The sequence below is a fragment of the Geotrypetes seraphini genome, chromosome 2 (genome assembly GCF_902459505.1).
Source record: "Geotrypetes seraphini chromosome 2, aGeoSer1.1, whole genome shotgun sequence".
Classification (NCBI taxonomy): domain Eukaryota; kingdom Metazoa; phylum Chordata; class Amphibia; order Gymnophiona; family Dermophiidae; genus Geotrypetes; species Geotrypetes seraphini.
In genome coordinates this window covers 76802491-76830169 of record NC_047085.1, presented here as the reverse complement: position 1 = coordinate 76830169, position 27679 = coordinate 76802491, and the positions used below count along the sequence as shown (strand labels likewise).

General features: G+C 46.5%; 1 protein-coding gene across 5 annotated transcripts in view; it reads right to left on the bottom strand.

Annotated features, from left to right (window-relative positions):
- Positions 1 to 27679, bottom strand: part of LOC117355126 (RNA-binding protein 12B-like) — a 180913-nt gene that overhangs the window by 79968 nt on the left and 73266 nt on the right. For 4 of the 5 annotated variants that reach the window (XR_004538296.1, XM_033933223.1, XM_033933221.1 and 1 more), the window contains exon 2: positions 27013 to 27056. The gene's annotated coding sequence lies outside the window, so the exon portion shown is untranslated. Of the gene's footprint in view, positions 1 to 27012; positions 27057 to 27630; positions 27650 to 27679 lie in introns of those variants that run through there. The other variant, XM_033933224.1, reaches the window with a different exon arrangement.

Sequence of the window (27679 nt, the reverse complement as noted above, 5' to 3'; positions counted from 1 at the left end):
TGCTCTTCACCAACCATCCAGTGTGAAATTGGCATGATATAGGGGTTCAACAGCCTGATGAGTCCACCTCAGTTGATTTTGAGCCAAAATCAAGGGGTTTTGAGGTAGATGGAGGCTTTCAGACTTTAGAAAAAAAACCCACAGTTTAAAATCCAAGATGGCCACCATCAGAAAAATCACACCAAAAACAGCCTGTGGGGGCTTCCCTGAAAATTTTTTTAAACTCAGAAAAAAGGGGTTATGGAGATGGGGGACCCTAACTCTGTCCCAAGAAACCCTTAAATTCAACTTTTCAGATACCCCCCCAATTTTCCCCATGAGAAATAAAGCAATGTTACTTACCGTAACTGGTGTTATCCAGGGACAGCAGGCAGCTATTCTCACATATGGGTGATGTGATCCAACGGAGCCCCGATGCAGATGCTTCTTTGAAGAAAAACTTGAAGTTTCAAGTCGCCCGCACCGCGCATGCGCGAGTGCTTTCCCGCCCAGACCAGGGCACGTCTCCTCAGTTCAGATAGCTAGCAGAGAAGCCAACCCAGGGGAGGTGGGTGGGACGTGAGAATAGCTGCCTGCTGTCCCTGGATAACAACTGTTACGGTAAGTAACATTGCTTTATCCCAGGACAAGCAGGCAGGTATTCTCACTAATGAGTGACCTCCAAGCTAACCATAGTGGGATGGTGGGAGAGTTGGCAACTTAGGAGAATAAATTTTGTAATACTGTTTGGCCAAACTATCCATCCCGTCTGGAGAAAGTATCCAGGCAATAGGGAGAAGTGAAGGTATGAACCGAGGCAGCTTTACAAATCTCCTCAATCGGTGTCGATCTGAGGAAAGCTACAGAAGCTGCCATAGCTCTGACCTTATGGGCTGTGATTTTTTTGTCAAGGGGCAATCCAGCCTGGGCATAGCAGAATGAGATGCAAGCCGCCATCCAGTTGGAGATGGTGCGCTTGGACACGGGGCGTCCCAACTTGTTCGGATCGAAGGAAATGAAAATTTGAGGAGCAGTTCTGTGAGGTTTGGTGCGTTCTAGGTAGAAAGCCAAAGCACACTTACAGTTCAGAGTATGAAGAGCAGACTCCCCAGAGTGAGAGTGTGGCTTCAGAAAGAACACTGGCAGAACGATGGATTGATTCAGATGAAATTCCGAGACAACTTTTGGGAGAAATTTCAGATGGGTGCGGAGGACCACCTTGTCATGATGGAAGACTGTAAAAGGTGGGTCCGCGACCAAGGCTTGGAGCTCACTGACCCGTCGAGCGGAAGTGAGGCCAATGAGAAACACCACTTTCCAAGTGAGATACTTCAGGTGAGTCTTGTGAAGAGGTTCAAATGGAGGTTTCATAAACTGCGAAAGGACAACATTGAGGTCCCAAACCACTGGAGGCGGTTTGAGGGGAGGACTGACATGGAAAAGTCCTTTCATGAATCTGGAAACCACCGGATGAGCAGACAGAGGTTTCCCTTGTAGAGGCTAATGGAAAGCAGCAATTGCACTGAGGTGGACTCGTATGGAGGAAGACTTGAGGCCAGACTGAGACAGGTGCAAAAGGTAGTCCAAAACTGAAGGCAAGGAGGAATGTTGAGGCTCCTGACGCTGAGAGACACACCAAACAGAGAATCTAGTCCATTTTTGGTGGTAGCATTGTCTGGTAGCAGGCTTCCTTGAAGCTTCCAAGACATCCCTCACAGGTTGGGAGAACTGTAGAGGGGTTACGTTGAGAGGAACTAAGCTGTCAGGTGTAGAGACTGCAGGTTGGGGTGAAGTAGAGATCCCTGATACTGTGTAAGCAGAGATGGAAAAACTGGTAGAGGGTATGGCTCCCTGCTGCTGAGTTGAAGTAGAAGGGAGTACCAAGGTTGTCTGGGCCACCGTGGAGCAATCAGGATCATGGTGGCATGGTCCGACTTCAGCTTGACCAGAGTCTTTTGAATGAGAGGGAATGGAGGAAAAGCATATAGAAAGCAATTTGTCCAGTCCAGGATCCCATGCCTCCCTGCTTGTTCACATAGTACATGGCGACCTGGTTGTCTGTGCGAATGAGGACCACCTGGTCGTGAAGGAGATGTTGAAAGGTTGAAGATCTCCCTGAGTTCTAGGAGATTGATGTGGCACTGGCGGTCCGTGCTGGTCCAGTGACCCTGGGTGCGGAGGCCATCCAGATGAGACCCCCAAGCATAGGTCGACGAGTCGGTCGTGAGGACTTTCTGATGGCGGGGGGTTTGGAACAACAAGCCTCTGGAGAGATTGGAAAAAGGATCCACCAGCGAAGAGACTGTTGTTAGAGAATGACATGGGGAAAAAAATCTGTCCCCGTCACTGCACCGTCCCCGGCCCACCATCCTCTGCACCGCCCCGTCACCACCATTCCCTTCACCGCCCCGTCACCGTCATCCCTTTCACCGCCCCGTCACCGCCATTGCCATCCCATTCACCGCCCCGTCACCGTCCCCGCAGCATCCACATAAGCCTCAGTACTGCGAAACACCATGAAGACAGAAGAGAATCCTGCCAACACCACTACTACTACTGCACTGAAAATCTGTTTCAGTGCATCTGCCCTGTAGTAAAAACAGAACATAAAATAAATCAATGGACTTGTCCTCCCTTGCAATGACGTGTCCCCCATGTTCACCTATAGCTCGAATCAGGTCAATTGTGCACACTAAAAATGCAGGTGTATCTGGAACGTGAGCGCAGGCAGGCAGTGATACAAAAACAGCAGACACCCGACCGATTGCAGCGTTCCGCCATCTCCCTCCCTCCATCTCACCTTAGATGTAGAGTATGCCGGCTTTCTTTTTCGCCCAGCCACACGTGCGGGTGCTCATTTGTTCAATATTCTCCTCTGATGCAACCGGAAACAGGAAGTTGTAAGAGAGGAGAAGATTGATCAACTCGAGCAGCCGCGCAAGCGCTGCTTTTTGAACGCGTGCGGCTGGGCGAAAAAGAAAGCCGGCATACTCTACATCAGTGTTTTTCAACCTTTTTACAACCGTGAACCGGCAGAAATAAAAAAATTATTTTGTAGATGGATGGGATGCAAACATACCGGGATATAATCTTTTTAGGAAGGACAGAGATGGTCATAAAGGTGGAGGAGTAGCTCTCTATGTAAAGATCAATATCCAAGCGACCGAAATGCAAGGGACCTGGGGAGAGGAAGAAGCGATATGGATTGCTCTGAAAAGAGAAGATGGAACTTCTATCTACGTGGGTGTAGTCTACAGACCTCCGACTCAATCGAAGCAAATTGATAAGGATCTGATTGTGGATATCCAAAAGTTTGGAACGAAAGAGGAGGTTCTGCTGTTGGGAGATTTCAACCTGCCGGATGCGGACTGGAATGTTCCGTCTGCGGAATCGGAAAGAAGTAGGGAGATTGTGGATGCCTTTCAAGAGGCTCTGCTCAGACAAATGGTGACGGAACCCACAAGGGAAAAAGCGATATTGGATCTGGTCCTCACAAATGGAGAGAGTATCTCTAATGTTCGAGTGGGTGCTCACCTGGGTAGTAGCGATCATCAAACGGTTTGGTTTGATATAACGGCTAAAGTGGAGAGCGGCCGCACGATACTTAAAGTCCTAGATTTCAAACATACGGACTTTAATGCAATGGGAAAGTACCTGAAGAAAGAGCTGTTAGGATGGGAGGACATAAGAGAAGTGGAAAGACAGTGGTCTAAGCTGAAAGGAACGATAAAAATGGCTACGGACCTTTATGTGAAGAAAATCAATAAAAACAAGAGAAAAAGGAAGCCGATATGGTTCTCCAACCTAGTGGCTGAGAAAATAAAGGCGAAAGAGTTGGTGTTCATGAAATATAAAAAAAACCCAAGAAGAGGAGAGCAGAAAGGACTACAGGGTGAAACTGAAAGAAGCCAAGAGAGAGATACGTTTGGCGAAGGCACAGGCGGAAGAACAAATAGCTAAAAATGTAAAAAAGGGAGATAAAAATTTTTTCAGATATATTAGTGAAAGGAGGAAGATAAAAAATGGAATTGCTAGGCTAAAAGATGCTGGGAACAAATATGTGGAGAGTGATGAGGAGAAAGCAAATGTGCTAAACAAATACTTCTGTTCTGTGTTCACAGAAGAAAATCCTGGAGAAGGACCGAGATTGTCTGGCAAAGTTACACGAGAAAATGGAGTAGATTCTGCGCCGTTCACGGAGGAGGGTGTTTATGAGCAACTTGAAAAACTGAAGGTGGACAAAGCGATGGGACCAGACGGGATCCATCCCAGGATACTAAGGGAGCTCAGAGAGGTTCTGGCGAGTCCTATTAAAGACTTGTTCAACAAATCTCTGGAGACGGGAGTGATTCCTGGGGATTGGAGGAGAGCGGATGTGGTCCCTATTCATAAAAGTGGTCACAGGGATGAAGCAGGAAACTACAGGCCGGTGAGCCTCACTTCAGTTGTTGGAAAAATAATGGAAGTGTTGCTGAAAGAAAGGATAGTGTATTTCCTTGAATCTAATGGGTTACAGGATCCGAGGCAACATGGCTTTACAAAAGGTAAATCGTGCCAAACGAACCTGATTGAATTTTTTGATTGGGTGACCAGAGAGCTGGATCGAGGACATATGCTAGATGTAATTTACTTGGATTTCAGCAAAGCCTTTGATACAGTTCCTCATAGGAGGCTGTTGAACAAACTTGAAGGGCTGAAGTTAGGACCCAAAGTGGTGAACTGGGTCAGAAACTGGCTGTCGGACAGACGCCAGAGGGTGGTGGTTAATGGAAGTCGCTCGAAGGAAGGAAAGGTGACTAGTGGAGTCCCTCAGGGTTCGGTGCTGGGGCCAATCCTGTTCAATATGTTTGTGAGCGACATTGCTGAAGGGTTAGAAGGAAAAGTGCCGTTTTGCAGATGATACCAAGATTTGTAACAGAGTAGACACCAAAGAGGGAATGGAAAATATGAAAAAGGATCTGCAAAAGTTAGAGGAATGGTCTAATGCCTGGCAACTAAAATTAAATGCAAAGAAATGCAGAGTAATGCATTTGGGGATTAATAATAGGAAGGAACCGTATATGCTGGGAGGAGAGAAGCTGATATGCACGGACGGGGAGAGGGACCTTGGGGTGATAGTGTCCGAAGATCTAAAGGCGAAAAAACAGTGTGACAAGGCAGTGGCTGCTGCCAGAAGGATTCAGGGCTGTATAAAGAGAAGCGTAGTCAGTAGAAGGAAGAAGGTGTTGATGCCCCTGTACAGGTCATTGGTGAGGCCCCACTTGGAGTATTGTGTTCAGTTTTGGAGACCGTATCTGGCGAAAGACGTAAGAAGACTTGAGGCGGTCCAGAGGAGGGCGACGAAAATGATAGGAGGCTTGCGCCAGAAGACGTATGAGGAGAAACTGGAAGCCCTGAATATGTATACCCTAGAGGAAAGGAGAGACAGGGGAGATATGATTCAGACATTCAAATACTTAAAGGGTATTAACGTAGAACAAAATCTTTTCCAGAGAAAGGAAAATGGTAAAACCAGAGGACATAATTTGAGGTTGAGGGGTGGTAGATTCAGGGGCAATGTTAGGAAATTCTACTTTACGGAGAGGGTGGTGGATGCCTGGAATGCGCTCCCGAGAGAGGTGGTGGAGAGTAAAACTGTGACTGAGTTCAAAGAAGCGTGGGATGAACACAGAAGATTTAGAATCAGAAAATAATATTAAAGATTGAACTAGGCCAGTTACTGGGCAGACTTGTACGGTCTGTGTCTGTGTATGGCCGTTTGGAGGAGGATGGAAAGGGGAGGGCTTCAATGGCTGCGAGGATGTAGATGGGCTGGAGTAAGTCTTAACAGAGATTTCGGCAGTTGGAACCCAAGCACAGTACCGGGTAAAGCTTTGGATTCTCGCCCAGAAATATCTAAGAAGAAAAAAAAAAAAATTTAAATTGAATCAGGTTGGGCAGACTGGATGGACCATTTGGGTCTTTATCTGCCGTCATCTACTATGTTACTATGTTACTATGTAGACCGACAAACTACTAGAACTAAAATTTTTAAACCCTGTTTCCGCCCCAACTCCGCAAGCTCGGTCACCTCAGTAACTATAGAAAAATAGACAAATATAGTGCAAAATGTAGACAGCAGATATAACTTCTCAAAACTGACACATTTTGATCACTAAATTGAAAATCACATTTTGATCACTAAATTGAAAATAAAATCATTTTTCCTACCTTTGCTGTCTGGTGATTGATTTCATGAGTCTCTGGTTGCGTTTCCTTCTGTCTGTGTATCCTTTCTTTCATTTCTTTCTTTCTGCACTCAGGCCCAAGAATTGTCCCTTTCTGTTCCTTCCCTCTTTCCTTCCTATGTCCTTAGTGCCCCCGGTGCCTCCTTCCCATGTCCTTAGTGCCCCTTCCTGTCTTTAGTGCCCCCAGTGCCTCCTCCCCATGTCTTTAGTGCCCCAGTGCCTCCTTCCCATGGCCTTAGTGCCCCTTCCTGTCTTTAGTGCCCCAGTGCTTCCTTCCCATGGCCTTAGTGCCCCTTCCTGTCTTTAGTGCCCCCAGTGCCTCCTTCCCATGTCCTTAGTGCCCCTTCCTGTCTTTAGTGCCCCAGTGCCTCCTTCCCATGTTCTTAGTGCCCCTTCCTGTCTTTAGTGCCCCCAGTGCCTCCTTCCCATGTTCTTAATGCCCCTTCCTGTCTTTAGTGCCCCCAGTGCCTCCTTCCCGTCTTTAGTGCCCCCAGTGCCTCCTTCACATGTCCTTAGTGCCCTCAGTGCCTCCTTCCCATGTCCTTAGTGCCCCTTCCTGTCTTAGTGCCCCCAGTGCCTCCTTCCCATGTCCTTAGTGCCCCTTCCTGTCTTTAGTGCCCCCAGTGCCTCCTTCCCATGTCCTTAGTGCCTTCCTGTCTTTAGTGCCCCCAGTGTCTCCTTTCCATATTCTTAGTGCCCCTTCCTGTCTTTAGTGCCCCTAGTGCCTCCTTCCCATATCCTTAGTGCCCCTTCCTGTCTTTAGTGCCCCCCAGTGCCTCCTTCCCATGTCCTTAGTGCCCCTTCCTGTCTTTAGTGCCCCCAGTGCCTCCTTCCCATGTCCTTAGTGCCCCTTCCTGTCTTTAGTGCCCCCAGTGCCTCCTCCCCATGTCTTTAGTGCCCCAGTGCCTCCTTCCCATGTCCTTAGTGCCCCTTCCTGTCTTTAGTGCCCCCAGTGCCTCCTTCCCATGTCCTTAGTGCCCCTTCCTGTCTTTAGTGCCCCCAGTGCCTCCTTCCCATGTCCTTAGTGCCCCTTCCTGTCTTTAGTGCCCCAGTGCCTCCTTCCCATGTCCTTAGTGCCCCTTCCTGTCTTTAGTGTCCCCAGTGCCTCCTTCCCATGTTCTTAGTGCCCCTTCCTGTCTTTAGTGCCCCCAATGCCTCCTTCCCATGTCCTTAGTGCCCCTTCCTGTCTTTAGTGCCCCCAGTGCCTCCTTCCCGTCTTTAGTGCCCCCAGTGCCTCCTTCCCATGTCCTTAGTGCCCCTTCCTGTCTTTAGTGCCCCAGTGCCTCCTTCCCATGTCCTTAGTGCCCCTTCCTGTCTTTAGTGCCCCCAGTGCCTCCTTCCCATGTCCTTAGTGCCCCTTCCTGTCTTTAGTGCCCCCAGTGCCTCCTCCCCATGTCTTTAGTGCCCCCAATGCCTCCTTCCCATGTCCTTAGTGCCCCTTCCTGTCTTTAGTGCCCCCAGTGCCTCCTTCCCATGTCTTTAGTGCCCCCAGTGCCTCCTTCCCATGTCCTTAGTGCCCCTTCCTGTCTTTAGTGCCCCCAGTGCCTCCTTCCCATGTCCTTAGTGCCCCTTCCTGTCTTTAGTGCTCCCAGTGCCTCCTTCCCATGTTCTTGGTGCCCCTTCCTGTCTTTAGTGCCCTCAGTGCCTCCTTCCCATGTCTTTAGTGCCCCCAGTGCCTCCTTCCCATGTCTTTAGTGCCTCCTCTCACTGCCTTCTACGCTTTGTCCCACCCCCACCCCCGAATCCTTCCTGCCTACCTTTCTCCCTCCCTAGCCAAAGCCAGCCTGCTGCCTCCCTGCCGCTCAAAAAAAAAAAAAAAGCCTCCTTCCTTTTCCCCTGCTCTTACCGCCATGCTCATGCTGCAGCTACTAAAGCCGACAGGAAGTCTTTCCGACTCAATTCTGATGTCGGAGAGGATGTTCTGGGCCAGCCAGGCAGCGATTGGCTGGCCCAGAACGTCCTCTCCGACGTCAGAATTGACATAGGAAAGACTTCCTGTCGGCTTTAGTAGCTGAAGCATGGCGATAAGAGCAGGAGAAAAGGAGAGGTTTTTGTTTTTTTTTCTTTGCGCAGACCGGCAGAAATTCAACCGGCGGTTGCTCTTCAGTTCAAAGGTGAGGTGGAGGGAGGGAGATGGCGGGGACCGCACGATCTTGATTGACTCACTACGGGGACAAGTCCATTCACCGCTCCACGGGGCGGTGAATGGCCTTGTCCCCGTCCCGCAGAGGCCACTATTTTTTCTTCCCCGTTTCGGCGGGCTACCCGCGGCCCGCCACCGTATCATTCTCTAATTGTTGTAGAGCAGGAGTGACCTGGATGTGGTGAGTCAGAGGGTCGGACGTCTGGGACCATTGAGACGCCAAGGTCCACTGAGGCGTCCTGAGGTGAAGTCTGGCAAATGGCGTCACATGCACTGTAGAGGCCATGTGGCCCAGCAAGACCATCATCAGTCTCGCCAAGATGGAAGGGCAAGAGGACACTGAATGGCAGAGGTGAAGAAGAGCCTCTGTGCATGGGGGAGGGAGGAACGCTCGGAGTTGGGTAGTATCCAGGATCGCCCCAATGAAGGGAAGAGACTGGGAGGGCTGTAAGTGGGATTTTGGGAAGTTGATTTCGAATCCCAGATGTTGTAGTAACCAAATTGTCTTCTGGGTCACGAGGGCGACTCCCTGAGATGTGGAATCCTTGATGAGCCAGTCGTCCAGGTAAGGGAACACCTGGAGGCCGTGGTTCCTGAGTGCTGCGGCTACCACTACCAGGTACTTGGTGAAGACTCTGGGGGATGAGGCCAGGCCGAAGGGGAGCACTCGGTATTGATGATGAAGATGTCCCACCCGGAATCTGATGAATTGGCTTGAGGCCGGATGGATGGGGATGTGAGTGTAGGGCTCTTCAGATCCAGAGAGCATAAGCAGTTGTTCTGCTCGATGAAGGGGTACAGGGATGCCAAGGTCAGCATTCGAAACTTTTCTTTGACCAGAAACTTGTGCACCCTGAGGTCCAAAATGGGCCGCAGATCGCCCGTCTTCTTCGGCACAAAGAAGTACCGGGAATAAAATCCTTTGTTCTGTTGGTCCCGAGGGACCGGTTCGACAGCCCCGAGCTGCAGCAAGGCCTGGGCTTCCCGAAGAAGAAGGGTGGTCTGCGTCAAGTTGGAAGGATACTCTCTTGGAGGATGTTCCGGAGGAACTTGGTGGAATTGAAGGGAGTATCCCTCCCTGACGATGGAGAGGACCCAGAGGTCGGTGGTGATAGTTGTCCATCGATGGAAATAATGGTGGATGCGACCTCCGATAGGTGGAGGTAGAACGACAGAGGTTATGCTCTCTTTGAGACAGTTAAAAGGCCTGAGGCGCTTTAGACACAGCAGGTGGTAGAGGCTTTTGCTGATGTTTCTGCGGGTGCTGCCTCTTCACAGGCTGCCGGAAGGGGGGAGCCTGTTTCGGGGGGTAACGCCGCTGGTAGATCAGTGGCGGGCGTGATTGATGATGAGGAGGAGGCCTGGGCTTCGGACACAGGATGGACTGGAATGACTTCTCATGGTCCGAGAGCTTCTTGGTTACCGCCTCGATGGACTCAAAGAGGTCGGTGCCAGCGCATGGAACATTGGCAAGCCTGTCCTGGAGGTTGGGGTCCATGTCGATTGTCCTCAGCCACGCCAGCCGGCGCATAGCCACCGAACATGCTGCGGCCTGAGCCGCGAGCTCGAAGGCGTCTTAGGAGGACTGCATAAGCTGCACCCGGAGCTGGGATAAGGAAGCCAGAGCCTCCTGGTACTCGAATTGTGCCCTAGTATCCACGTAGGGCGTGAACTTCTGGAGTATAGACAAGAGGAACTCCAAATATGTTGTGAAGTGGAAGTGGAAGTTGTAATTCAGGACTCTTGAGGCCATCATGGAGTTCTGGTAGACTCTTCTGCCGAACCGGTCCATGGTCTTTCCCTCTCTACCAGGTGGGACAGAGGCGTAGACCTGGGAGGGGTGGGACCGCTTCAATGAGGACTCCACTAGCAGGGATTGATGGGAGAGCTGTCAAACCCCTTACGGTGGACAGTGCGGTATCTGGTGTCCAGTTTACCTGGCATCACGGGGATCAAATACGGTGTCTCGAGGCACCGTGCAAAGGTCTGGTCCAATAGCTTGTGTAAGGGAAGCTTTAGGGACTCCGCCGGTGGTTGAGGGAGGCACATAGTCTCCAGGTATTCTTTCGAGAATTTGGACCCCGTATCCAGGAGGATGTCCATGTCATCAGCCATCTGTCGAAGGAACAAGGAGAAGGACAGTTGGTCGGCCGTTGCAGGGCCTCGAGATGGGCTCGATGAGGTCGAGGCCTCCGGATCCATTGGGGACAGGGATCGAGACGGTGAGTGGGATCCAGTTGTGTCCTCGAGCTCTGGCATCGGTGGAGGAGTAGTGGTCGGTGGTGAATACTCCAGGTATGTTTGCTTCTGATGAGGCGAGCCCTGCCTGGACAAGTGCCTCGATCCGTGATGCGGGCTGTGTCGAGAGGTCGGCCTCGATGGGCGAGGCGAGTAGGTCTTCGCTGAGGCCCCCAAGTAGTGGATGGGGCTGGAAGCGGTCGATCGAAGCAGGGGTCGTTGCCATAGAGGCTCGAATCCCGTCGGGGTTATCGGCTCCAATGGAGGCACTCGCAAAGACTCTGCTCCTTGCATCGAGTGAATCGGCTCAAACGGAGGCACTCGCAAAGACTCTGCTCCTTGCATCGAGTGAATCGGTTCCAACGGAGGCACTCGCAAAGACTCTGCTCCTTGCATCGAGTGAATCGGTTCCAACGGAGGCACTCGCAAAGACTCTGCTCCTTGCATCAAGTGCATCGATTCCAATGCTCCATGCGATGCATGCATTGTTGCCAGACCAGACACTCGCAGAGATTCTGCTCCCTGTTGAGAGTGTGTTCCCTGCTGAGGCACTGGAGGGGGCTCGACCTCGCAGGAGGCCTCCATGAGCCCAGGCTGGATTTGGGAAAGAAGCTGAGGCCCCATCGTGGTAAAGAGCTCGATGAATTGCTTCTGTAGCATGGTCTGGAACGAGGCCATCAAGGATGGATCCGCATCTGAAATGGGACCACCTGCGCGGACCTCGCACTCCCTCGGAGCAGTGTGTGAGTGCTTGGACTTCGAGGCCTTGGACACTTAACACTACTGGGGGAATGGGCTGCTGGGCTACCTGACCTGAGGAGGTTGAGGAAGGCATCGCAGCAGGCGCCGGAGTCTGAGCCGGGACAAACGAGGCGGGCTTGATGAGACTCGGCACCGCAGAAGTGGTCGGCTGTGGAGTTGCGGATAATGTCGAAGGCGAAGGTCCCTTTGTGGTCGACAGCTCCGTCGAGGACTCCATGAACAGCAATTCCCACAAAACGCAACGGTGCTTGAAAGCAAGTGCGGTGAGTGTAGAGCAAGGCCGGCACGATTTCGGGAGATGTTCAGGCCCGAGACACCAAACACAGCGTCGATGAGGGTCCGTTAACGAAATCGCACGCTGGCATTTGTCACACTTTTTAAAACCGGTGATAGGCCATAGGCCGAAAAAGCTCCGCCGCAAGATCGAAGCCGCGGGGCTGCGGCCATGTGGCCTGCCCGGTCGAACGGAACAAAGAAATTTTTTAAAAAAAATAAAACACGACGAAAATCAGCGATTAAAATCAAATAAAACCAAAACCACGGACTTAGAAGGCACAAGTGAAGAAAACTTCGCACAGAGAGTCGAAGACGGACTTCTCGGCTCCGCAGAAAAGTAAGAACTGAGGAGACGCGCCCTGGTCTGGGCAGGAAGGCACTTGCGCATGCGCGGTGCGGTCGACTCGAAACTTTGAGTTTTTCTTCAAAGAAGCGTCCACATTGGGGCTCCGTTGGATCACGTCACCCATTAGTGAGAATACCTGCCTGCTTGTCCTGGGATAATGGGTTATGCTCACAATACTGCTGTCCAACTTTGTCAACTTTGCTTCAACCTGACTGAAGTGGAGAAAACTTCTGCCTCAAATCCTCAGGAACAATCCAGACCTGGGAGATCTTTAAGTTGCCAGTCAGACCAGAACCAACTGAAAGCTCAACCTCAAAAATCCTTGCAGCATGGTGGGGGGAGAGATTAAAATGCAGCCAGTTGCCTGAAATCCAAAGGGAATCACACAGGGGGCTCCACAGCCTGCACTCAAGCCTTTAATAATATTAATCAGAAAGTGAGCAGGCTCCCAGGGGAAAAAAAAACTCAGTCTCGGATTACCACAAAACAGGCTGGCTTATCAGATACACCTAGGGGTTGCCCTGCAAGCTGCAGTTCACCCTCTTGGAGTCTACATCCTCTCCTATGCAAAGTAGCCCCAAAAATGAGATCTGGCACCGAAGCCTCACAAAACGGATTAATAAAACCCAACAGAGCAGATCAGAACACCTTTTCTTGGTTTGCTTATAGGGAATTATACTCCACTGGTGAAGAAGGAGCAGTTGAAAGATGCAATTTGACACCATTCTGCAAATGTACGAGCACAGATAGATCATCTAATGTATGGATTCCTGTGTATATGTAACAGAAGGAAAAAAATTATGTCTTTACCTGTTAATTTTCTTTCCTTTAGACATAGCAGATGACTCCAAAGACCAATGGGATAGCATACATCTACCAGCAGGTGGAGATAGAGAAACTGATTAACAGGTGGTGCCTCCTGCATCTTCCATATTGATCCTTGCCCAAGCATCCGTAACCATCAATATGCATAGCATGTAAAAAAATTATTTCCCATAACAAATTTCAAAAGGTTAGATAGATTGTGAGCCCACCGGGACAGATAGGAAAAATGCTTGAGTACCTGATTGTAAAAACCGCTTAGATAACCTTGATAGGCGGTATATAAAATCCTAATAAAACTTGAAACTAGAATACAACCATCAATAATAGACTTCGAAAGTTGCAAAAGAAAAAACCAACAGTCAGTATCCAGAAAGGGTGGGGCTCTGGATTCATCTGCTGCATCTAAAAGAAAGAAAATTAACAGGTAAGAGCATAATTTTTCCTTCCTTAGCAACAGCAGCAGATGAATCCAGAGACCAATGGGATGTAGCAAAGCAATCCTCAATCTGGGTGGGAAGCAAACGCTGCCTCCGCAACAACCGAAGCACTAAACGCAGCCTCCGCATGCACCCCCACATCCAACCGGTAACGCTGAGATAAAGTATTCTTGGAAGACCAAGTAGCCGCATGACAAAATTCCTCCAAGGAAAAAAACCTCTGAACTGAGTCCAAGAAGTAGCCATCTCTCTGGTTCAATAGTCATGAAGTTCTTCCGCCAACCACTTCCCTGCCATCAAGCAAGCATAAAGAATGTCCTCCTCGACCCTGTGAGCGATGGAGGCTTTGGACACTGCCATACATTTGTCGTGTCCCTTGAAGAATAGAAAGAGGTGATCTAAACGACTAAAGGGCATTAGAAACCTACATATTGTGGAGAATGCTACACACTTTTAAGAAACGCAGTGAAGAAGAGCTTGCCTCCCCATTCCTTCTCCCAGGAAGAAGGAAGGAAAAGTGAGAGCGGCATAAAAGAAAGGATGAAACCACCTTAGAAAGAAATTGTGGTACTGTCTGAACCGACACCCCATAATTTGTAAATCAGAAATAAGAATCCCCACCGTACAAGGTCTGCAACTCAGAAAACCACCGAGCTGAAGCCATGGCCACAAGAAAAACCGTGTTCAACGTCACAGCCTTTTATAGTATCAAAATACAAGGTTGAAACAGAGCCTTCTGTAAACTGTGAAGTACCTTAAGACTGTATTCCGGACAGGGCTTAAGAGGTGTACAAATATTCTGTACTCATTTTAGGAACTGAACTACATGAAGCTGAGAAGTAAGCGAAGAGCGAGAAACCTAGCCCTTATAACAAGCTAAGATTCCACTTGAAGGTGAAGGGAATTGAACGCTAAGCCCTTGACAATAAGCTTGTGCCAAAAAAGAAAGAATATAAAACATAGAAGTCAGGAAGGGTGCCAATGTTGAGAAGTACCCAAGAAAGGAAAAGCCTCCAAACGGTAGCAAAAGCCACAGGTAAAGACGTCTGTATCGCCTGGAGAAGAGAAGAAATAACCTGCTGCACATAACCCTTACACATCAGCCATGACTTTTCAAAAGCTAGGTCGTAATACCAAAGTAGGACAAATATCCATGTTGATCAGAGATACCGGGAATCTCAACAGTTCAGCTGTTGAAAGGTTCATGAGATCTGCATAGCCAATTTGGAGAATTCTGATTACTGTGCCCTGAAAGCAAGCTTGAGATGGCAAATCCATCCAATCATCAGCCAGGGAAAAACACTTAAAGAGAAACCAGAGGCGAGAAAGAAGCAACGCTGCTACCCCCTCTGACTGACACTCCCTGCGTCTGCTGAAGAAGCTAGGAAGCTTTGCATTTCAAGACGAGGCCATGAGGTCTAGTTCTAGGAGATCTCACCTTTATACAAAGAGCTGAAACGTCTGAGTTAATAGTTCTCAATTTTCAGGATGTAAAAGATTTAATTACTACTACTATTTATTATTTCTAAAGCGCTGAAAGGCGTACGCAGCGCTGTACATTTTAACATACAATAGACGGTCCCTGCTCAGATTTTGTGGTGAGAAAGTCTATCTAAATCCTTTTCCTGTCCTGTAAAATGATGCACTGACAGAAGAGGAAGATGAGATTTCACCCATTGAAGTAGAACCATTACTTTACTCACCAATTGAGTACATCATGTACTTTCCTGGCTGTAGAGAAATACCACCGTCATAGCACTGTCCTAAAAGACCTTTATCGTCATTCCGGAAGAATGGTCTGAAACTTCTGAAACTGTAGCCTGACCATGCTTCAGTCCAGAAGAATGAACGAGTCTCCTCTTAATACCAGACTCCTTGCGCTGAGGATTGAAGGCACTGAGCCCCCCAACCCAACAGCCTGGGATGTTCGGTGACTATGAGCCAGTCCAGCAAAGACCAAGGCATGCCTTTGAAAAGATTAATCTCGCTGAGCCATCAAATTATATTGAGCAATACTTGAGGAGCTTACTAGATACTACAATTGGAGCCTTGAGATACCGGGAACCACAGGAACAAAAGCAACTGCTGTAGCGTTCTCACTTGAAAGCGAGCCAGAGTTCCCAGTGGAGTCACCACCATAGATCCTAGACCCTGAACAGAATCCCATACTCTTGTTCTTGGTGACTGAAGAAGACGACAAACCTGAGACTAACCTGTCACCCCAGTCTCTGGGAAGAAACACATTCCTCTACTACATGAACATCCCCCGATATTCCAATAATTAGTACAGGAGAAAAGAGCTCTTTGGAAATTTGAAGATTCACATCCAAAGAATTGAAGAAAAGAAGTTCAAATAAAAGAAATCATCCATTTGTGTCTGATAAATTGATCTGGCTGGAAGACATCCGAATCAAGTAGTTGTCTAAGAAAGAAAGTACAGTACTCCCCCGATATTCACGGGGGTTCCGTTCCAGGAACCCCAGCCAATCTTGAAAAACCACGAATACGGTTTTTCATGGGGGAGACTGAAGAGGGCAGCGGGAGAGGCAGGAGAGAGCAGCCGGAGCAGCTCTTGATTGGATAAGGCCCGACTTGGTGCAGGAAGAGGCGGTCGGAGCATACAGCGAGTGATTTCCTGCACTCGCCGGCACTCCGGCTGCTCTCTTCTGCCTCTCCCACTGCCTTCTCCTTTTGGCTGTTCACGGTTAGAAAATACCACAAATGACCGGGACCGCCGACCGTGAACGACTGGGGGAACACTGTACCTGAATCTCCTGTTGGGGCCAAAATGCCACTATTACCCTCATTTTCTAAAATGTTCATGGAGCCGTGGCTAGGCCAAATGGCATCTGCCAAAACTGATAGCGCTGTTCGATGAGAGCCAAGCGAAGATAGTGCTAATTTGGTGTCCATAGGAAAATTATAAATATTCTCAGTTTTTCTCCGGAAATGTCTAACTCTGAGAAACTAATTTACCAGAATGATATCCTGCTCCCGTCTGACCAATTCCCCTATCTTAGGTACTATGAAATAAATGTAATAACTTCCCTTAGTTCCAGAAGAACTAAAACTGCCAGTAACACTTAAAAGGGGTCTCACACGAACGTAACCTTTGGAAACTCAATACATGGTGACTCCAAGAAAGAATCTGAAATGGGAGGATTCAAGTTGCAAGCATCCTGTAAAATGCCCAAATCCCCTGACCTGACATCATAGTGTCTCCCACCTCACTAGAAAGTATAGAGTTACCAGAGGAAGATAAGACCCCTTCAGAATGAAGAGCAGTCAGTCGAGGAACAGCTGGACGAGAACTGTAAATTCTGGAAGAAGAAAGAACTTTCCCACAAAAAAAATCCAGCTTTGCAATATAAGATGGAGTATGTTGGAATTCTGAAAACAGTACTAACTCCATGCAATGTTAGCCAAAAACTTACTGCCTTTAAAGTGAAGACGTACTAGACGTAATCTAGAAGCTGCATTGACCGCCCCATGGGAAACAATCTGCACCCTAATTGTTATCAAACAAAGCTCACATCAGGGATGATTCCAACAGCCACATAGCGTTTGCTATTCTGTGGGTTTGGGAGAATAGGTAACTTGTCCCTGGTTAGAAGAAGTCACACAGCTCTTCCTGCCAGTTTGATGGACTGTCTAGCAGGTGCCATGAGAAGATGGCAACCTGAGAAATCTGTGCGAGAAGCTTTGAAACTTGCGGTCCTGGCACCCTAGAAATAGAAAAGACAGTTTTGCCCACAGAAAGATGTGAAGTGCAATTATGACCCTAGAGACTCCCCCAATTCGTAATCTATTCGTACTACGTTCAGGAATCAATTCTATAGTGCTACCAGACACACACAGCGCTTTAGTGCTACCAAACACACACAGCGCTGCACAGAGGCACAAAGAATAAGAAAGCCTCTAAACCTCCATAGACTCACCCTTCAGGGACCTCGAGAGAGACAAGATACCTGTATGAAACACAAGGTACTCTCGTGCCGTTGACATCACTGTGCAGCAATTTGCCTTCTGCCGACCCATAACAGCAAAAAAACGAGATTGGGTGGCTGAGAACAAGGCAGAATCTCTTTCTTAAGCACAGTGAGGCGTAACAGTACAGTCCCGATTAAAGTAGTTAAGTCTTTTCAAGTAGAGAAAGTGGGGAAACAAACACACAAGGTATATCACCGCAACAGTGGCAAAAGCTGATGAAACACTTAGAACATAAGAACATAAGCAGTGCCTCTGCCGGGTCAGACCACAGGTCCATCCTGCCCAGCAGTCCGCTCCCGCGGTGGCCCAAAAACAGGTCAAGACTTGTCTGAATCATCAGAAGGGGCTCCCTTGCCACCTTGGTTTCTCATTTAAGTCCTGCCTTCCTATCGAAGTCCTAGCCCTCCGGTCTTGCACATGCACGACCAGGTTGGTTTATACTCATTACCTGGTTAACTTCCTATTCTTGTGTTACATCCCAACTCCTCCCTCAGTACCCCACGATCCCTCTATCCCTCAGGAATCCATCCAATCCCTGCTTGAATCCCTGTACCGTACTCTGCCTGATCACTTCCTCCGGTAGCGCATTCCAAGTGTCCACGACCCTTTGGGTGAAAAAAAACTTCCTTGCATTTGTTTTGAACCTGTCTCCCTTCAGTTTCTCAGAATGCCCCCTCGTATTTGCTGTCCCCTTCAGAATCTGTCCCTATCCACCCTCTCTATGCCCCTCATGATCTTGAAGGTCTCTATCATATCTCCCCTGAGCCTCCTTTTCTCCAGAGAGAAGAGCCCCAGCCTAACCAGCCTCTCGGCGTATGAGCAGTGTTCCAGCCCTCTTACCATTTTTGTTGCTCTCCTTTGGACTCTCTCAAGTACCGCCATGTCCTTCTTGAGGTGCGGCGACCAATACTGAACGCAGTATTTCAGATGTGGAGGCACCATCGCTCGATACAATGGCATGATGACTTCCCGCGTCCTGGTTGTTATGCCCCTCTTTATGATGCCCAGCATCCTGTTGGCTTTTTTCGAGGCTGCTGCGCATTGTGCAGATGGCTTCAGTGATGCATCCACCAGCACACCCAAGTCTCTCTCAAGTCTGCTGTCTCCCAACAATGCCCCCCCCCCCCAATTTGTAGTTGAACAACAGGTTCTTTTTCCCTATATGCATGACCTTGCATTTTTCCACGTTAAAGCGCATTTGCCATTTGTTTGCCCAGTCTTCCAGCTTGTCCAGGTCCCTTTGCAGGTCCTCACACTCCTCCCTGGACCTAACTCTACCGCACAGTTTGGTATCGTCTGCAAATTTTATAACCTCGCACTTTGCCTCCTTTTCCAGGTCATTGATAAATATGTTGAAGAGTAACGGCCCCAGCACCGATCCCTGTGGCACACCGCTCGTGACTCCCCGCCAGTCAGAATATTGGCCCTTCACTCCGACCCTCTGCAGTCTACCCGACAACCAGTGCTTGATCCATCTGTGCACATCCCCTCCCACCCCGTGGTTCCACAGCTTCCTAAGCAGCCTTTCATGTGGCACCTTGTCGAAAGCCTTTTGAAAATCGAGGTAAATGATGTCTATGGGTTCCCCATTGTCCACCCGACTGCTTATTCCCTCAAAGAAGTACAGAAGGTTCGTTAGGCACGACCTTCCCTTACAGAATCCGTGCTGGCTTGTTCTCAGTAGGCCATTCCTCTCGATGTGCTCGCAAATCCCTATAATTGAAGTCAGGCTCACCGGCCTGTAGTTCCCGGGGTCACCCCTCGATCCCTTCTTGAAGATGGGTGTGACATTTGCCAATTTCCAGTCCTCTGGCACCTCACCAGTTTTCAAGGATAGGTTGCAAACATGTTGGATTGTGCCCGCTATTTCCTGTCTTAGTTCCTTCAGAACCCTTGGGTGGATCCCCTTGGGTCCGGGCCCGGTGATTTGCCGCATTTTAACCTGTCTATCTGTTGGAGGACATCCTCCCTACTTAGCTCTATGTGCTCTAATTTTTCAGCCTGTTCCCCACTCATGAGCTCCTCTGAGTCTGGTATATTAGATGTGTCTTCGCTCGTGAAAACCGACGAGAAGAACGTGTTCAACCTCTCAGCTACCTCTTTATCCTCCTTAATCACTCCCTTCCTGTCCCCATCGTCCAACGGCCCTACCTCCTCTCTCGCTGGTCGCTTCCCCTTAATGTAACTGAAGAATGCCTTGAAGTTTTTCGCCTCCTTGGCCAGCCCCTCTTCGTATTTCCCTTTTGCTTTTCTAACCTCCCGGTGGCATTCCTTTTGGCATTTCCTGTGCGCCTGGTGATTTTCCTCTGTTGGGTCCTTTTTCCATCTCCGGAAAGATACTTTTTTGTCCTTGACGCGTAGAACCCCGAAAACAGGGAAGCCGCAGGATAGTGACCTAAGTCAGCTGCAAAATAAACCCTGTGAACGCTGCAATGCTCCCGCAAGCGCAGGAGACCAAAGCACGTGCCTGTTTCATGCTGAAATGAGCTGGCTCTAGCAAAAGTGAGTTAAAACCTACCCAGAGCCAACCATTAAAATATTTTTCCCACTGTCATGGCATAAAATGCTTAAAATGAACATTAGAGTGAAATAAATGAATGCTGCTTCGTTCTCCTCAACTTAGGAAAATAAGTGAGCGCCTCTTGAGCTCAGTCAGGGATCCTGGAGCACACCCAGAGCCGTCCAAATATTCACGGAAACTGTCAAGCAGAGTCCGCCTCAGGGAAAAATCCCAGTACCGCTGTGGCGCTGCTGCCAGAGTATGAAAACAAGCTCGCACCTACAACACACGGGAAGGCACCAGTTTTGTCAACGGATCTCTATCCATACACCTGAAGCCTTTACTGAATAAACTTCATACAATTGTAAATTTACTTGTCAGTCGCTAAACCATTCCACAACTCTACAAAAAAGACAGCGTTTGATAAAAAAACATATTCCATCTGTAGACTCAAACTGAACCCGCAGCTCCACCACAACTGGAAACCAGAAAAGAAGTTCAAATAAAACATATACTCACAACTTTGTTTTTTTAGTTCCAATCTGTTTATTATAAAATCATACAGATATAGAAAACATACATCAACTTGTACAGTTCACAAAAGTCATGGAGAAACTGAGGTACAATATAGCAAACAAATCAGATATTCACAAGCAAAATATAATATACATATTGAAAATATCATAAAGATTGAATATAAACATCAATGGGAGCCCAAAGAGATTGGGTCGATAGTTTCTGTCGTTGTGGCATTTTTTCAGCTGCATATTGTTCAAATCTTTTATATAGGCATAAGGAATTCCACCAGAAGGTGAAATTCAGACGAGACGCTGACTTCCAATTTTGAAGGACATGTTGAATGCCTACTGAAATCATAATGTCAATCAGCTTGTCTTCGCAAAGACTGGTTTTAAAGCAGGGATGATGAGAGCGCTTAACAATAATATCAAAGGAGAGATCAGCTGTACATTTAGTAAAAGGACCAAATCTGCATCCAAAAAGGTTTAATAAGAGGACATGAGAATAACATGTGACTAAGCGATTCTTGCGATTGTAAGCAATGCCAGCAATTATCATCAGTAGAGAGGTTTGCTTTCTTCTTTTTATAAGGAGTCCATATCGCTCTCCACATTACAAATAGAAGTGATTGAGACATACTAGCTGATAATAAGGGTCTGTTAATTTTTGACCATAATCTACACCATTCCGTATCAGTCAACTCTCCATCTAAATCTTTGGACCATTTGTCAACAATGGCCGGGGATGATTTATAATAGAAATCTCTTAAGATCTTATAATAAAATGACATAGCTTTTCCTATATCTATAGTCGTAGTACTCCATATATAGATGGACGAGGTATCAGATAAGTGTATATTGGATAGAAGAGAGGACAGAGTTGACCATTGATGTTTCTTAGTTGAGAGAGATGGAAAGGATTCACAGAATTTGGAAAAGGGCAGTAACTCAGATCCATTATAAAGGGACCGAACTTGCCACACACCTGCATCTTTCCATTTCTTCCAGTTCAAACATCGTTTGTTTAGTTTCAATGACATATTGTTCCAGAGGGTCATATCCATGTGGGAAAAGATGGAATGTACTGCTACCTTATCAAATGCTCGAAGTGCAGTATGAGTCGCTGGGAAGAGAGGGAAATTCTTGAGACATTTAGGCATAGTCATAGTAGGAAGAGCATATATAGGAATTGGTTTACTAATGGAAACTTCCAAGTTTAACCAAGAAGGGATTACAAAAGGATCATCTGATGCTCTATATGTTATCCAGTAGGAACCATATTTGGCTAAGGAGGCTAAATGATATTCATAAAAATCAGGAAAATTTATCCCCCCTAGGGATTTTGCTGCTCTCAATTTGCTGAGCGCTATTTTAGGTCTTTTATGCTGCCATATAAAAGAAGTTAATTGACTGTCTATCCATTTGTACAATTGTGGTTTACATAAGCTTGGAAGCATGATGAGTTTAAATAGAATTTGAGGGGATAGAATCATTTTGATTGCGGAAATACGACCCCACCAAGTAATATAAAGTGGAGACCATTGTGATAAGGTATTATTTATCATTTCTTTCAATTTAGCGATATTGAAGTCCATAACAACTTCAGGGTCTTTATGAACATATACACCAAGATATTTTATAGGCGAAGTGGACCATGAGAATGAAAAATTTTGTATGTCAGAGTATGAAGCGTGGTCATTAAGCGGAAAGATGACTGATTTGCTCCAATTTACTTTATATCCTGAGAAAGAAGAGTATATTTCCGTTAGGGGGATGAGTGCAGACAGAGAATCTTGAGGATTTTTAAGAAAAAGCATAATGTCGTCGGCATATGCTGCTATTTTAACGTCTTGGGGTGTTGAAGGTATTCCTTGTATGGAAGGAGATTGTCTAATTGCAGATATCAAGGGTTCTAACGAAAGATTAAAAAGGAGAGGTGAAAGAGGGCAGCCTTGCCTTGTTCCCCTATGTAAAGGAATTGGATTAGAGAGTGAGTTATTGATTAAAATTCTAGAATGTGGTTTCCAGTATAATGCGCAAAATCTTCAAGCCACAAAATCTTCACCAAAATGAAACCACTTAAGAACCTGTAGTAGGAACTGCCATTCGACCCTATCGAATGCCTTTTCAGCGTCTATTGCAAGTCCTACCACAGGTTCAGCTAATACTTTTGCACACCCAGAGATATTGTGAAAAATGCGTAGATTGTCTCCTATATAGCGTTGTTTGATAAAGCCTACTTGGTCAGGAGCTATGAGTAGATGTATTACTTTATTTATTCTGTTAGCTAAAATTTTTGCAAGTATTTTATAATCCGAATTAAGTAAAGATATTGGTCTATAATTTCCCACTTTAGTGGGATCTCTGTCTGGTTTAGGGAATATTATTATGTTGGCTTCCGTGAAGTTACGTTGTAAATCGGGATGTGAATGTATATAACTGAAATATTTCAGTAAGTGGGGGCTGAGTTGTGTGGATAAGACTTTGTAAAATTCACTAGTAATGCCATCCGGGCCTGGAGATTTATTAGATGGAAGCGTACGGATAGTGGATTGGATTTCCTGCACGGTTATCTGACTCTCTAGTTCCTCTTTGAGATGGGATGGCAAAGTTGGATGAGCAATTGTATTTAAGTAATTTGTTATTTCCTCATGTGAAGATTCCGATTCTGATTGGAATAATTTGGAGTAAAATTTTTCAAACTCCGTACTAATACCCAGTGAATCAGTAATTGATTGATTGTGGGAATTAGTGATAGAGGAGATGTGATGAGTCTCATTTTTCTTTTCCAAATAATGAGCTAGGGCCTTACCCATCTTGTTGCCTCCAATATAATGCCCAGATTTTAAAATGAAAATATCGTTGTTTGCTAAGGCAGACGCTATGTTATTATATTCATATTTCTTTTTCATTAGTTGGGCATGCGAAATCATGTCAGAAGGATCAGAAAAAAATTGGGATTCAAGACTTGATATATCAGATTCGAGGGAATTCAATTGGATTGTTTACGTTTCCAAGCCATAAGACTAATGAGTTCACCCCGTACCGTGGCTTTGTAAGATTCCCAAATAGTGGCTTGTGACATGGAAGGATCCGAATTGGTGATAAAGAAGTTATTAGTGAATTCTTTTAATTTAGTAACAATTGAATCATCAGATAAAACACTATTGTTAAGTCTCCAGTTACGCTTGATACATGGAAACGAGGAGATTGAGAGAAAAAGCGAAATTGGAGCATGATCGGAAATTATTATAGAATGGTTAATAGCTTTGGAGATGTTTGTTGAGAAAGAAGAGGATATTAAAAAATAATCTAATCTGGCACCAAACTCTACCGCAGGGTTGAAACCATGGAAGACTGCGAAGATCTGCAAAAGGACCTAACGACGCTAGAAAAATGGGCCAAAAAATGGCAAATGAACTTTAATGTAGGGAAATGCAAGGTCATGCATGTAGGGAAAAAGAACCCGATGTTCAGCTACAAAATGGGAGGATCACTGCTAGGGGTAAGTAACCTTGAAAGAGACCTGGGAGTGATGGTGGACACGTCTTTAAAGGCGTCGGCACAGTGCACAGAAAAGCAAACAGAATGTTGGGTATCATTAAGAAGGGTATCAAGACCAGGACAAAGGAGGTCATCCTGCCACTGTATCGTGCAATGGTGCGACCGCATCTGGAGTACTGTGTCCAATATTGGTCGCCGTACCTCAAAAAGGACATGGCGGTACTTGAGGGAGTCCAGAGAAGAGCAACTAAACTGATAAGAGGTATGGAAAACCTCTCATATACTGACAGACTGAAAAAGCTGGGGCTGTTCTCCCTGGAAAAGCGGAGACATGATAGAAACCTTCAAGATCATGAAGGGTATAGAAAAAGTAGACAGGACAGATTTTTCAGATTACGGGGAACCACAAGTACAAGGGGGCACTCGGAAAAATTAAAAGGAGACAGGTTTAAAACAAATGCCAGAAAGTTCTTTTTCACCCAGAGGGTGGTGGACACATGGAACGCGCTTCCGGAGGCTGTGATAGGCCAGAGCACATTACAAGGCTTCAAAGAAGGTTTGGATAGGTTCCTAGAGGATAAAGGAATTGAAGGGTACAGATAAGAGTAGCGGTAGGTTATAGGGATAGTCTGGGACCATTGCTCAGGCAATGGGCCTGATGGGCCGCCGCGGGAGCGGACCGCTGGGCGAGATGGACCTCTGGTCTGCCTCAGCGGAGGCAACTTCTTATGTTCTTATAAGTATTGTGAGGGGCGGAAAAGTGTGTATATTCACGTTCTTTTGGATGTAAGGTTCTCCAGGGATCAATAAGGTTAAAATTTTTAATAAGGGTTTTAATTTCTACTAGAGTCTTGGACTTGGCCGGTCTGCATTTGGATGTTCTATCTAAAAGAAGATCAAGAGGTTGATTATGATCTCCCCCTATAACAATTGGAGCATTCGGATATTTCAACAGAATGTTTTGCAAGGAGCGGTAGAAATCAGGAATGTCAGACACAGGGGCATATATATTTAAGAATAATATGGGTCTATTATGTAGAGTCATATAAACTAAACACCATCTACCTTCTGAATCAGATTCAGAAGCAATAATGGAGTACTGGAGAGATGATTTAAAGTATAACGAGACCCCGTTTTTTTTCCTCAATGCAGGAGAAAAAAAGGGTGTAGAATAACCAGGAATCATAGTTTTTGCGCTATCAGCATGTGAGAGATGTGTTTCCTGGAACATAATAATATCTGGCTTGAGTGAACGCAGATAATTGGTCACCTTTTTACGTTTGATGCAATGATTCAAACCATTGACGTTAAAGGAGAGAATATGTAAGTTAGTCATGGAACATCAGGGAAACAACATACAGTAGATCAAGTAGAAAAAACAAATTATCATTATAGAAGCACAGATATGATAAAAGAATTGAGAAACATATTGACCTTTGGAACTGATATAATAACCAAAATGTCATCTCAAAACAAGGCAAACAGTGCCAGAGAGATGACATTTGAAACCAGTTAAAGTGAAACCGGGTGGGCTGGAAACCTATAGAGGTTGAACAGCGCCCCCAACCGAGCTCTCCAAGAGCGGCAGGAAACATGGAAGTAAAACATAATGATATCAAGAAAACATTCACATCACAGCAAAAGCATACAGGTGAACAATAATCACCAAAATAAACTCATTGCATCTTAATAGAATCAATGTATTTCTGTAACTCAATCGGATCTAAATAGGAAGTTTTATTATGATGTGTGACCAGCATTTTGGCCGGATAAAGTAGGCCAAATCGGGCACCAATGTCCTTCAGATCCTGTCTCTGCTGCAGAAAAGCTTTTCTTCGGGCCGCCGTGGATTTCGCCAAATCTGGTACCAGGAGAATTTTTTTTCCCTGGTAAAGAATCTGCTTCTTCTCTTTGCCAGCTAAGAGAATCTGTAGCGCATGTTGGTATCTCAGTACTTTCGCTACGATGGGATGAGGCGCTTTTTGAGCAGGATTTATACGCGATGGAACACGATGCGCCCTCTCCAGTTCTAATGGTATGTCAAAATTTAGATCCAGCAAGGAAGGAAGCAAAGATGTTAGAAATGCCCGTGCATCTGTTCCCTCGGCTGATTCCGGAATTCCCAAGATTCTTACATTGTTCCGACGGCTCCGGTTCGAGAGGTCTTCCAGATCCGCTTTTAAAGCTGTAATATCCCGGTCGTGCTTAGGGATAAGGGAGACATTTTGAACATGTGCTGCTTGAAAAGATTCCAGCGCATCTAATCTGTGCCTAGCGTCGGTGAATTGCGAGTTTAGGGCTTCAATTTCCACCCGAATTAATTGCGATTCTTCCACCTGTTTTGTCATGATATTTTTAAAGGCACGCATCTCAGTAAGGAGTAATTCTAGTTGTGAATCCACTGTTTTCGATGGTTGTTTTTCAGGCGAAGGAGCCTCATGTTTAGGCCTTTGCCACTGGGGTTGCAGTCAGCGATTGCTCTCTTTTGCTGCTTTTGGAGAGTGACATGGTAAAGTTGTAAAAGTGAGAAGACACTCCGAAATTAGATTGCAATGATTTAGATCACTGAGAGGAATGTTATCACTGTAAGTAGCCTGCCGCCTCGGAGAGCACTCAGTTAGCGCATCTGGTCGCCATGTCGGACAAGCCCCGCCCCCTACTCACAACTTTGTTGATAGTGCCAGAAGATGCCGATTGCTCAGCATTATGAGGGCAAAAATGTTTAACAGTCACTGTGGTCTCTTTTTTTTTTTTTTTTATAGTGAAGGGAAAGAAGAAAAATCAAGACCCAGTCAGACCCTCTATCGTTGGAGGGAGGGTGAGGCAGGGACCTGGTGGGGGCCCCCAAATGTAACCTCTAAAGCCAGCACCGTTCAGGCGGACACCCCTACCTCACTGAAGAGAAACCTCAACCGGAGAAATAGAATTGCCATCTCACTGAAGAGAAGCCTCAATTGGAGAAAATAATTGCCCAGTCACAGCCAGAATCCAGGAGCTAGGTGAATAGCAATAGAGCATACTGAAAATGTAGGAGGCATGCCAACCAATAGCACCACCTGTTAATCAGTTTCTCTATCTCCACTTGCTGGTAGATGTGTGCTATCCCATTGGTCTCTGGATTCATCTGCTGCTGTTGCTAAGGAACTGCAATTTAGAATTTTATAATACTTCATGCTACTCAGTTGAACACAGCAAGGTTTATCTCACTCATTTTATACAGAAAATTTCTGATCATTTCCAGAACAGATTCAGCTTTTAAACACTTACCTTATCTAGTGCGATGAACTGATAATCATGTAAAACCAAAATAACTGTGAAAAGAAATTGAAACAAAATTAATGATGAACACCTACATTTTGCTCTATACAGTGGCCAGTACTTTAAGTACTGTATATCAATAGCAACGGTTCATAGTCTGTCGCGTGCGAGTCACCAGCGCGCCGACAATCCAGCACTGACAATTCGGCGCAAGAAAGAAGCGTGCTATGCAAAAACTTAATTTTAAAGAGCTCCGAAGTGGGGTGTGAGTGGGGAACCCCCCCACTTTACTGAATAGTGTTCGCGCTGCTGTTGGGGGGGTTGGAACCCTCCATTATAGAGAAAACGAAACTTTTTCAAATTTTTTTTTTTTTAAAGTTCAGTTTTCTCTATAATGTGGGGGGTTGCACTCCAACACACCCCCAACGGCAGCGCAAACATGATGCAGTAAAGTGGGGGGATTTCCCCCCCACACCCCCCGGAGCTCTTTAAAACAAAGTTTCCCCGCGGCGCGCTTCTTTCTTGCACCAAATTATGCGCGCTGGTGTCTGGCGCGCAATTATCCTGTCACCGTAGCAACAGCTACACAGAATAAGAAATACCTTACACAGATCCAGTCTCACGTACATCAATGCTTTTCCTTATTCCAGAGAAAGAATCAGTAAAATGCAACTTA